Genomic DNA, 12,955 nt, shown 5'->3' on the forward strand with positions numbered 1-12,955 from the left:
GTTATTGTTTTCTTGCTTTCCCGCTGAATTTAAGCATATTTTAATGGAAAAGAAAAAGGATCCCTCAGTAGCGGCAAGTGAAGAGCCGAGGAGAGGCTCCCGGTGTGGCCAGGGGCCGGGTTGCACCGGAAGCTGGTCTGAAGACTGCTTGCCCGCCGTTGTGAGGCCCGGTCGCACCGGGGTCCGGTCTTCTCTGAGTCAGGTTGTTTGGGAATGCAGCCCAAAGTGTGTGATAAACTCCATCTAACAATCAACTCAGCAGACACGCGGATCTCTGTGGTCAAATCAGTTGCAGCAGAATCTGACGTAAAAGATACTCAAATGAAAGAGAAAGAGCCACGGGACACAACATTCGCTATTCAAAATACTGACTGATATGGATGTGCTCAGCACATTTCTGACCACATCCAAACATCTTAACTGCACTGGTCATACAGAAATGTTGTAATATGTCAAACACAAACGTACTGGTACAGTTAAGATGTCCCGTGGCTCTTCCTCTTTCGTTTTTAGGAGACACAAAGGTTGAACACAAAGACAGAAGTAAAAAAGAGAATGACTAAATCTGTTGGAGCAGCTCATATTTCAAGCTAGGTTGCATTAAGATAGCTTTATTTATGTTTTGCAAATACATTTGACCACGCAGACTGTATCTGCCAACAGTCAGACTCAATCAGTGCATAAGATTCAACATGCACAGGCTGTGTGCTGGTAAACACACGTCATAGTTAACATTAAACGGACCATTACTTCATCCAACCCAGATTAAAGGCATTCATTTTTAATAGATGCATAAAAGACACATGTGGCAGTGGTTTAAACATTTAAATGAAATCTGAGCTGCAAAGTTTCCACAGAAGTTGTCTGCCATCGACTTCTCGTATTTCTTTTGTTGGAGTTAAAACAGAAGCAACACGCTCTGGAAAGTTGAACAGTCGTGTGCATTTTCTGCTAAATCACTTCCTAATCTGAACGCTTCACCGGTAAGAGGGCGTCGCTTCTGCGGTGAGATTACCATGCAGCAAAAGTGCCCTCAAATTACACTGATGCAAGCTAGTAGTGTCCCTGGGGTTTACAAGGCACTAAATCCTCATAATCATGCTAACAACACGTGTTATAAAGCAGCACACCCTGAGATAAAATGCAGTTTATCAAAAGTCTGTCTCCTACAAAGTATACGTCCAAGGAAAGTATTGGCCCCAGCCTTCGAATCAAGCTGTAACAAAAAGTAACCGGTCCCACATTAGTTTCTGAGGAAAGCGCCTTACAGACAATTGTTTTTCCTCAGAATTCTATATATACTGTGTATGCTATCAATATAATGCACTGATTTTATTTTCCAATATGTCAGATGTTGTAATTACACCAAGGCTACAGCTCCCAAGGTGATGAATTGTAGCTACAGACGAATGCGGGTCCAATTGACTTCTCTTTTTTTTATAGGGCAGGAGTAAGTAAATGGCGCGTGACTCCAGTCCTTATTTATTATAGTGACGAGGGTTTAGTCATCTTATTCACCTTTTGGCAAACACATGGAGCCATTAATGGGCAACGAGGATGTGATTATTGAACAAAATCATCCCAAACCTATGAATAGACTGCCATAACAGCCTCTTTCTTGAGAAGTAACTGGTATGCAGGGATTTGCTCCAATTTAGCCACAAGAGCATTAGTGAGGTCGGACACTGATACTGGGCGATAAGCTCTTGCTAGCACACGGCGCTCCAGTTCATCTCAAAGGTGTCGGAGGAGGTTGATTTCATGTGATTTTGTGTAAGCCAGCCAAGTTCTTCCACAACATTCATCTCTGAATGGACATGGCTTGATGGACTCATTGTTGACCAGGACTCATTATTCAAAGATATTTTCTTGCTGACGCCAGGCCTAAACATGCTTTTTCTGAGTGAGGCCTGTCTCGCCACACATCAGTTTCTAGGTTTATCTCAGGATTACATGTCTTCAGATCTGTTGTACTGCTGAACATATGGTGGTCAGATTTGTGATGCGTAACGCTGAGTGATAAAAGAGAGTCAATAAAACAACAGCACAGACCATTGACCCCTATCATGGCAGAGAGTCTATAAACAGAACCTTTGGACCACACACACTGGTGCTGGAACACACAGACGGATCGACAGCACACACACTCACACACACACACACACACACACACACACACACACACACACACACACACACACACACACACACACCAACAAACATACCAACAGCAGTATGGATGTCCAAATCTGATAAACACAAGCCTCCACAGATCCACACATCTGTTTTGAGCAACAAAACCTCCTCCTGCCGGAGTGATAGCACGACGACAGTCAGTGTTTACCTGGACTTTGCTTATTAGAGCACAAAGGGATGTGGAGCCTTCACAGATGTTCTCAGAATTAAATGTCATCTCATGATAGTTGATTTGACTTTAAGCCACCTTGTGTGTAAAGACTTGATAACTTAAAGGATTATGAGTTTAGATGTGTCTCATTCTGCTGATCCAAATCCAAATAAGGACAGTATAAAAAAAGGCCGCTGTAATTGCAGGACAATAATAATAATCAATGTTTATTGAGCTTTTACAGATAGTCTGGCTTTATTCATCGTAAATGAAAAGTTTAAAAATCTTGTTGATAAGGTTTTTGACTGATCATCATAGTTTCCAGCAACAGCTGTCGCTATGCCAACGGCACCAACATAGTCAGACAAAACAACTTGGCAGTTAACATGTCCGCCATGTGAGATGGATGAGACCATTTCAGCGTTTCAGTTTCAGGTTTTACAGGTTCTGTTAGCTGAGAACTACACTGGCCAAGAAAACACACACCTATTTCTACAGAACAGCCATTCCCTTTGGCCTGCAATACAAATCCTTCTCTGAGCCTGCACAGAGACGAAAAACACAATGAGCCCAAAGTGCCCATAACATCGATGTTCTCCATTCCTTTCTTAGCTGCGGGGGATTTGTTTATGTCTCTCTGAAAAGATGTCCATGCAGGCATCTATTGGCAGCTGTGGGAAATTCCTTGTTGAATGTTACTGAGAAACCCAAGCCGAATGTCCAAGAATTATGTTTCAGAAAACGTCAGATCTCATTTAAATGAAAACAAGCGTTTCTGAAAAGTTACAGTGCACCGTTCTGGTGTCTGGATTATTTCAGGCTGAAGCCTACAATTTAAATGCTCAACACATATGTTATTTGAGTCACATGGTGACATCCAGCCTAATCTCGTTCCCTTTATTAACAAAAGCATGGTATTGATTACGCTGAAGTTTATGGTCAAAATAGTAATTTAAAGCAGTGCACTGAAAGTGGTGTGTGAACGAACGTCTGTTGTGTGTGTCAGAATTCCTGGGAATAGCTTGGTCTGTCTGTTTCCATGTCATTTGCTTGCAGTGTGGTGTCTTTGTTCTTGTGCACCGAGAGCATTTGCAATCACATGCATGGGGCCGCCGTCTGCTGTTACTCATGAGTACAACAAATGTGTGCATTATGAACAGTGGTGGAATGTAACTTCGGTATATTTACTCAAGTGCTGCACTTCATGTCCCTGTGTAATGGAAGTTAGAGCTCCTTTAGCTTTTGTACTGTGACCTACTCCTCAGTGAAACTGAACATTTCAGCGGTGTACAGTTACAACAGGGATATAATCTTTTGATTGGTCTTCTCCCTTATCCCTAAACGATGCAGATTGATCGATGAATGGATGCACAAAATATTATTGCATTTTGAAATAAAATCGATTTTTTTGCATTGTATCGTTAAATAGGTGTACAATCTGACTGGAGATGTAAGATAAAGGTTAAAACCCATTTTTCATTTAATCTTTCAGTATAAATTCAAGATACTTGTACTATCCTTGAATATTTTTGTTTTATGCAACTTTCTGCATCTCAGAGGCAAATATTGTGCTTTTTACTCCACTGCATTTGTATATAGCAGCTTTAGTTGCTCCTCATAAAAAGCTGGCTTTTTAGAGATGTTGTTTTTGAGACATATCCCGCATACCCTGGAACGTAAACAACGAAGAAGCCACACATCCTTCATCAATCCCTCCTGGCCTTTTCAGAAGCTGTCAGAGCAACAGAGTATCGTTGGGAATGCTGATTTGCAGCAATTGTTGTCATTGTGTTTCAACCAATGTTGTGGTGAATTCTGGTCAGCATTTAATGCATGATAAACCTATCAGTCTTCATGACTCTTAAGCAAATCACTGGGAAGTCTCCGTCTGCATAAAACAACTGACCCAAAAATGTAAGCACACGAAAAAAAAAACTGCTGAAAAAAAACAGTGGAAGTTTACGATAAGTCACTATATTTACATTGATCTGTTACCTTCTTCAACATTGTATGGCTGGCATAGACACGTGCTGTCGCGGAAACCTCCACAGAAGCCTTTATGTCTTCATGTCTGTCTATAGATTTTGTCAACGCAATAGCTTCACAACCGTGTGAGATGCAGGCACGAAACTTTATAGGTGTGTAGTTGGAGTTTAAAGATGGGCATGGTCGGAGCCAGGGCGTTGTAAATTGCCCGATTTGTTGTTAGTTGTTGATTTATATTTTGCAGCTTGAGATATCAGAGCATCCGAAGGCCACGCTCTAAAAAAAAATCACAGCACCCAAACTCAGCAGGTCACCGAGCCTGAATATTCTAAATAGACTGGTGCTGAGGGGGAACTTTCTGCATTGCTGCAAAATCTCACTCAAACTAAAGCTATGTTACAAGAGAGCCAAGATAAACCAGTTCCTCTTCTCCTCCATGCTTTTGCAGCACTCTCTCTAGCACCTGGTTTCCCTGTGGATGCTGCCAGCTGGAAGGAACCTGAAGAGAAAGGAGAGAGAGAAAGAAAGAAAGACGTCTTTTAATAAAACTTAATTGAAAGAAAGTATACAGAGCGGAAGAAAGGGCAAGACGGGACAGGTCAGATTAGTAACTGGAGGATGTGGAGAAGGGAAAACGACAGCAAATCTTAGATACGTGAGAAAAGAGGAATGAGCAGGCAACTATGAGTCATCTACCATCCCAGAGCAATAATGTAACTGTTATCACGAGTCCTCCACAGACTTGACCCAACTTATTAAACAAATTATCTTATGTCAGCGTCTTTCCCATTGCTTGCTTCCCACATCTTAAGTTATTATAGGATAATCAAATTAGAATTATTATTATAAAAGTATTTTATTGAACTGACTGAATTCAATTAAACCACAATAATATTTGTTTTAAAGACACACAGATAAGTCCAGTTTAGAAAGAACAGTTGGACATTTTAAGAAATGTGCTTTTTTTGTTGTTTAACCAAGAGTTAAATGAGAAGATTGATACCGCTCTTGTGTATATGAAGTTACTCTGCCAGTAAGTGTTAGCTTAGCTGAGCATGAAGACTGGAAACAGGGGGAAACGGCTAGCCTGGCTAAAATCAGCACGTTGCGAGAATATTTCCAGTAACTTCTGTCATCACTGCTAGCTTGCTTTTTCCATTCTTTGTGCTAAGCTAAGCTAACCTGAAGCTTCATATCTACCGTACTAACATGAGGGTGCATCAATCTTCTCTTTAAACTCTCAGCAAGAAAGTGAATGTGGGAGTTTTCCTAAATGTAGAACTGTTAATTAGAGTGTTGAGCAAAAATCAGGATGAAGCATTGTTCCATTGTAAACACTCTCTGATTAGATGGATTTAGCAGTGAGTTGGAATTGATCATGGTGCAATCTGAGTGACTAATCTAACTTTAATTTGAACAGTAATTACATTTAAAGTGGATGTGATTTATAGTCATATCCATCATTTATTTTATAGGACTACATGACTAAACTGTATTTCTTCACCATGCTGTATGTAGGCATTGACAGTGAAATTATTATTTTTGTGAAATATAGTTGTGTTTTTCCTGCTCACAAACAAATGCTCACACCACTACACAAGCCTGTCAGCATGCACATACACTTAACTAATTCTGTTTCTGATGATTTCTTCCTTGGTCTGCCGAGGGTCAAGATAACCCCCTTCTTATGACCAAAAGTGTGTGTTACAGATCATGAAAATTGTAAGCGAGCATCTTGGCAGCACATACACCGGAGAAATGGTCCTTGCATGGGAAAATGAGAAAGAGATGCTTTCTTTGTTGAGACCCGGCCAGAAAAAACCCTGCCTGGGCCCAAAGGAGCAGCTGGGGGAAATACTGAGTCACAAACAGCACATTCACAAAGTCTCCCCCGCAGCAGTCCTGACTGTTTTATAATTATCATTTTTATTGACAGTGGTGTCTAGACAGAGATCAGCACAAAAATGGCTTGTGAGTCGACCCGGTCTGCTGTCCACACAGCCTGAGGAGAGAACGTGGTGGCGTTTTCTCAGCCTCCAAAGGCATGACCGGCAGAGTTAAAGCCCCTCTTCTCAGCCAACCACACAGGGAAGAGTCCCCTGGAGCTCCTGGTTCACCAAACATATAAAAGTGTCAGTTCCAGTCCCGCCGGAAATTAATGAAAAGAAAGCACAAAAGGTGAAGGCTGGAGAGAGCGTAAGGGAATGCAGAACAAAAAGATGCACTAATGGATGGATGCTGACAATCATGAGGACACATCAAAGAGCAAAGTCACAGAGGCTGTGTAGAAAAGTAGGTGAAATATTTAACAATAACAGGGAAATTCTCTGGAAGTTATCTTTTGAAACCTCCTGCTGCTGTGCGGGGGGCATGTTCAAATATCATTAAGAAGACATATCAATGATGACCAATAGAATATGAGCACACATGTCACACGAAGAGTGGATAATAAACACTGTGGCATGTACTCAATACTGACCAGAAGAACACATTTGTACTTTACTTGAGTATTTCCGTTTCATTCCACTTTATAACTGCATTCCAGATAACATAGTGATGATACAAGATTAGCTCATACAAATATTCATACTTTAATGCTCCATCCATCCATACATTTTCAACCGCTTATCCGGGGTCGGGTCGCGGTGGCAGCAGGTTCAGCAGGCCGACACAGGCTTCTCTCTCCCCCGCAACACTTTCCAGCTCATTCTGGGGGACCCCGAGGCGTTCCAAGGCCAGCCGGGAGATATAATCCCTCTAGCGTGTCCTTGGTCTTCCCCGGGGTCTCCTACCAGTTGGACGTGCCTGGAAAACCTCTAATGGGAGGCGTCCAGGAGGCATCCTGACTAGATGCCGAATCACCTCAGCTGACTCCTTTCGACACGAAGGAGCAGCAGCTCGACTCCAAGCTTCCTCCTGATGTCCGAGCTCCTTACCTTATCTCTAAGGCTGAGCCCAGCCACCCTACGGAGGAAGCTCATTTCGGCCGCTTGTATCCGAGACCTCGTTCTTTCGGTCACGACCCAGAGTTTGTGGCCATAGGTGAGGGTTGGAACATAGACCGACCAGTAAATGGAGAGCTTTGCCTTCCGGCTCAGCTCCTTCTTCACCAAGACGGACCGGTACAGCGCCTGTTTTACAACTGCAGCCGCACCGATCCGCCTGTCGATCTCCTGCTCCACCTTACCCTCACTCGTGAACAAGACCCCGAGATACTTGAACTCCTTCGCTTGGGGTAGGCAGTTATAGGCAGCATATAGGTGCATCCACCCCAAGGACTTCAGGCACTGCCCCCTCTCCAGGGGACATGTTGGCCGGGTTTACGAGTTCCTCAAAGTGCTCTTTCCACCGCCCGACGATGTCGGATTAAGGATAAGGTGGCTCATAAGTGTACCTGGTACCAGAACACCTTAGGCCGGAGATCAATGATCGACTTTGTAGTCGAATCATCTGATCTGCGGCCGTATCTCTTGGACACTCGGGTGAAGAGAGGAGCAGAGCTGTCAACTGATCACCACCTGGTTGTGAGTTGGATCAGATGGCGGGAGAGTCGGCTAGAGAGATCTGGCAAGCCCAAACATGTAGTGAGGGTGAACTGGGAACGTCTGGCAGAGGATCCTGTCCGGGAGGTCTTCAACTTCCACCTCCGGAAGAGCTTCTCACACATCCCGAGGGAGGCTGGGGACATGGAATCCGAGTGGACCATGTTCAAAGCCTCTATTGTGGACCGCTAGGAGCTGTGGCCAGAAGGTCATCGGTGCCTGTCGTGGCGGCAACCCGAGAACCCGGTGGTGGACACCAGGGGTGAGAGAAGCCGTCAAGCTGAAGAAGGAGGCCTTTCGGGCCTGGTTGGCCCAGGGGTCTCCTGAAGCAGCTGACCGGCAGGCCAGAAGGGCTGCAGCTGTGGTTGTTGCGGATGCTAAAACCCGGGCATGGGAGGAGTTCGGGGAGGCCATGGAGAAGGACTTTCGGTTGGTCTCAAGGAGGTTCTGGCAAACCATCCGGCGGCTCAGGAAGGGAAAGCAGGGCCTACCCCACGCTGTTCTCAGCGGGGGTGGGGGGACTGCTGACCCGGACTTTAATGCTGATAATACTAATAGCAATAATTATGTGGCTTTCTTTCTGAGTCAGACAAGGAGATTGATACCACTCATGCCTGTATGATAAGCCGGTTAGCTTAGTTTAGCATGAAGACAGGAGGAAATAGCTAGCCTGGCTCTCTCCAAAAAGAACACAATCTCTCTCCCAGCACTTGTAAAGCTCACTAATTACCAGCTGCTGGTTGTACCTTCATATTTACAGTACAATCTTTAGACCTTACATCACATGTATTTGGGATTTGGGATGTATTTGAGTATTTTTACAGTGCAGTATTATTGCTGATAATATAACTTTTGGCCGTGAAAGTATGAAAGCAAATTTTTTAATGAAGCAAGATAAGATATTCATGATAGTTTTCTTTTAAAACACTGCTACTGTCTTCATAAAATTACACATTGGTTTATCTCACCCCAGTACAGCTGGTGCCGATTGGAGGCTGATTCCTCCTCTTCGTCTCTCCCATCAGTAGTGTGTGATATTCTCCCTCTTTCTTTCTCTAGATTCACATCTAATACTGTGGTAATACACACACTTAAAATATGGTCGCAAATTAGAAAACACTTTGGATGGCTTTCCCTCCCTAAAGCAACACCCATCTGTAATAATCATTTTTATACCAGCTAAGAATGATCCACGATTTACATCATTGGAGAGGAATGGACTTTGTTGTTTGGGTGATCCATACGTTAATGACGTTTTTGCCAGTTTCGACCAGTTGTGTTCTACATTCATTCTAAATATCTCCGACTTTTATCGATATCTCCAACTTTGCGATTTTGCTAGGACCCACTCGCCAACATTCCCTCAAACTCCGAGCCTCAGTGGCATAGACCTGGCACTCAAGGTGAGACTGCTGCCCAAAAGTCAGGTTTCCTTCCTTTATAACCTCCTGCTCACAACTAAGGAGTCTGCGGTAAACAAGATTAAAGCAGACTGGGAAGTTGAATTACAAACAAACTTTTCTGAGAATTTCTGGAAGAATAAGGCTAAATGTATGACAATTGTACTTGTACTGTTTCTTTGTCTACTTGCCTTTAAAATTTAAAAAAAATTCAAAAAAAATTTAAAAAACACTGCTAATGTGCTGTGATATGTCTGTTCAAAATGACATGTTACAATGCATGCCTTAAAATGTGTTTAGATTCCAATGGTCCTTGACAGAAGAAATGAGAATACATGAGTTTATCATCTGCTCTCTTCTTATCCATCCTCTGTCTCTATGTATGTCTGTTGCTAAACATTGGAGACAAATGGCCATTCCTCTTGTTGGATGTGCTCCAACACAATTCATTCACTATTGTTGCATCTGACTGGAAATCTCCCTTAAAACTAAGATGCCCAGAGAGATAATGAGTGAAGAGTTTTCACTGATAAATGTATCAGTGAAAACAATGATACAAACATAAACATAAACGCACACAAACAGAGAAGAAAAATAGATGTATGATGAAGCAGAATAAAAATATTTCTGGTGATTATGACCAAAATCAGCAAAAAGAATAGGTACCTACTTGTAAAATTTTTGACTCTGTCAAATGTAATAGCTCTGGCTGAGGACCAGTTCTAATCAGCACACAGTTCATTTGAGGGAGGATCTTGGTTCACATCAAAATTCCTCATTAAACCACAAATCGTCTGCAGTTCTCTGTGAACAATGTGAGAACCACAACCTCAAACTGTATATCAGCATGAGATGTTTTGACTATTTACACTTTGAAAATATTTATAATGTTTCTCATATCATCAACTACAACACACTGACATCACTGGTGTACGTTTGTTTTTTGTTGATAATATGATAAGACTTCCTGGAAAGGCAAGCTACCACATTAACAACAGTATCTATCGTGGTAATATTTATCTGCATGGTTTTGCACATAGTATCATTATCTGATGCCTTTTTGCATATTCTGTTTCCTGCACAGCAGCGTTTCACCACAACAAGTCCTGGCAGTAAGAACCTGAGGACTACTTTTCACATCTCGATTTACTGCAACAGTGAAGACTCCACATATTCAAACAGGATTTCAAAGTAAAATACATCCCACACAATGGATTTAAAACAACATATGTGCTCTGCCTACAAGCTACTCATCCATTTTGGGAAATATTGTTTAACTCGATATAAGCGATTACAAAATATTTCAATGAAACGTTTCATGTTTAGACAAAACAATCTTGAAATAAGTTGATTTGACCGATTCATTCAACTGTATTTTTAGATATCTAGCTGAGGACCAATCAGCTCACAGGTGATTTTTTTTCAAGAATATCTTTATTGATTTTTGAAAGAGTCAACAAAATACAAACACAATATATTTGCAGAGTGCACAACAGATATGTCAAATGAACAGAGCAAATCTAAAACACAGAATCGTAACGCACAATTAAGCCCCACTCATCCCTCATCTCCACTAGCCCCATCCTCAAGCCGGAATTACATAGATTGAAAGGGTACTTTGTCCCAGGACTGACACAGGAAAAAGGTTGGAAGTTTGGATGTATATTTAGAAAAGAGAGAAAGTAAAAGTCGGTCAACAAATAAATATAACGGGCGGTGAGGGGCTCATAAATTGATAACATATACAGGTTATATAATTGATACTCTACAGAAAGACAAAAAGAGTGAGGAAATAAGTCTTTAGTTTGTTTAAAGGTGCTGCAAGTATTTCAGGAAAGTCCCCACACCTTTTGGAATTCATCATTTGACATATTTTTAAGGTATAGATAGAATATGATGTTCCTCAGTCACAGGCAGCATCTTTCCATCTTAGTAATACTGCACGCTTGGCCTAAAGAGAGGCAGAGGACAGTGTGCAGCATTTGATTGGAGGCAGACGCATGTTTCTTCCTCTCCAGTGGTGCAAAAAAAGGGCAACCGGAGGGTTAGGTTCTAGGTCAAAATGAAGGATGAGGGATAAGATACAGAAAATGTATCACCAGTACTTTTTCAGGCTGGGACCCAACCAAAACATGTGGATAAGGGAAGCCTCACATCTGGATATATACGGTATAGTTTGGCTTTGGACGCATGGTCCCTGGGCACAACCTTGAACTGTAACAGACAGTGACGAGGAATGTTTCAAGATAGAATCTCATACGTCGTCCGTTAGTGAGAGGTTTAAATCCTGCTCCCTGGCAGTTTTCATTTTGTCGAGATGGGCATGTTGTGTTATACCTCAAAGCTTGTTATAGGAATCAGATGCACACAGTTGATTTTTACAAGAAATCCTCTGCAGCTCTCTGTGACAAATGTGAGAACCACACCCTTAAACTGTACATTAACATGAACGGTTTTGAATACAAAATATGTACTTTTTTAACTCAACTAAAATAATTTCTCTAGTTACATTATCACCATCAATGTTCAGCATTCTTCACTGGTATTTTGTGGTTTTTCAACGATCTAAGATTAGACTTGCGGCATGTTAGCTTCTGCATTAACAACAGTGTCCATGTTCCTTTTTTGGCACACAGTGCACATGTTTCTAGAAGCAAATGCATAAAGGAGCGGGTTCAGGAAGCTATTTACAAACACCAATGCTCCAACAATGTTCAAGTTGTCGATGCAAGACTTCAACAGGCTGTCATTGTTGAGTGAAATTGCTGCCACAGCAAGCATATTTGTGATATGATATGGCATCCATAGAACAAAAAAGGTCACGATCATACTTGTGACCAGACGGGTCGTCTGTGGGTTGTTGAAGAAAACTGCCTGGTTCACTTTTCTGTGGAGGCTGATGTATGAAAATACCACAACAGTAATTGAAGCAAATCCAGACAGAATCTCTGACAGCAGCATGGCCATCTGCTGGGCCGGGGAAGAGAAGTGAGTTCCGCAGGTGGTCCAGTGCAGGTCCAGGTTCAGCTGTTGTCGAACCACTAAAGAAGGGATGGACAGGACCATTGCAATATAGCCAGAGCAGAACCAGCATCCTCTTTTTGCCTTCCTGATCAAACCATTTCTGCAGTTGCACCACCTGTAGGTAGCGCTGGATACTCAGCGCCGTGACGGTCAGCAGGCTGCCATAAAGGCCGCAGTAAACAAGGTACGCCAGGAGCTTACAGGTCACAACGCCAAGGGTCCAGCTGTACATAATATTGTAAATCCACAGCGGCAGGGTGAGCAGGGTAAGCAGATCTGAAATAGCCAAATTCAGCATCAAACTCTGGCTCAGACTGGACATCTGCTGCCAGTTTGGTCTGAGGATGATCACAGCGATGTTTCCAGGAACTCCCAGCAGGAAACATAACCACCGCAGGGATCAGACCGTCGGAGTCCCAGGAGGCAAGAGGTGGACGTCCAGGAGAGGAAGAGATACTAGACGTGTTAGAGGAGCTGAGTTGTCCCATGTTGCAAACTTGCTGATGAACTACAATCTTTTCCAGATACAACAAGTTCCATCACGGCTGCATGGATTTGCACATAGCATCATCATCTGATGCATTTTTACATATTCTGTTTCCTGTACAGAGCGCTTTCACCACAACAAGTCCTGGGAAGTGGGAAATTTCAATCGC

At 42.5% G+C, this 12,955-nt stretch overlaps 1 pseudogene across 1 annotated transcript; it reads right to left on the reverse strand.

The window, feature by feature from the left end:
- Positions 1 to 11,846: 11,846 nt before the first annotated feature.
- LOC306734370 (leukotriene B4 receptor 1-like) lies at positions 11,847 to 12,787 on the reverse strand (annotated as a pseudogene). The gene has a single exon. The product of its transcript is annotated as a leukotriene B4 receptor 1-like (transcript).
- Between the last annotated feature and the right edge of the window lie 168 nt (positions 12,788 to 12,955).

This window comes from Taurulus bubalis (assembly GCF_910589615.1).
Source record: "Taurulus bubalis genome assembly, chromosome: 3".
Classification (NCBI taxonomy): domain Eukaryota; kingdom Metazoa; phylum Chordata; class Actinopteri; order Perciformes; family Cottidae; genus Taurulus; species Taurulus bubalis.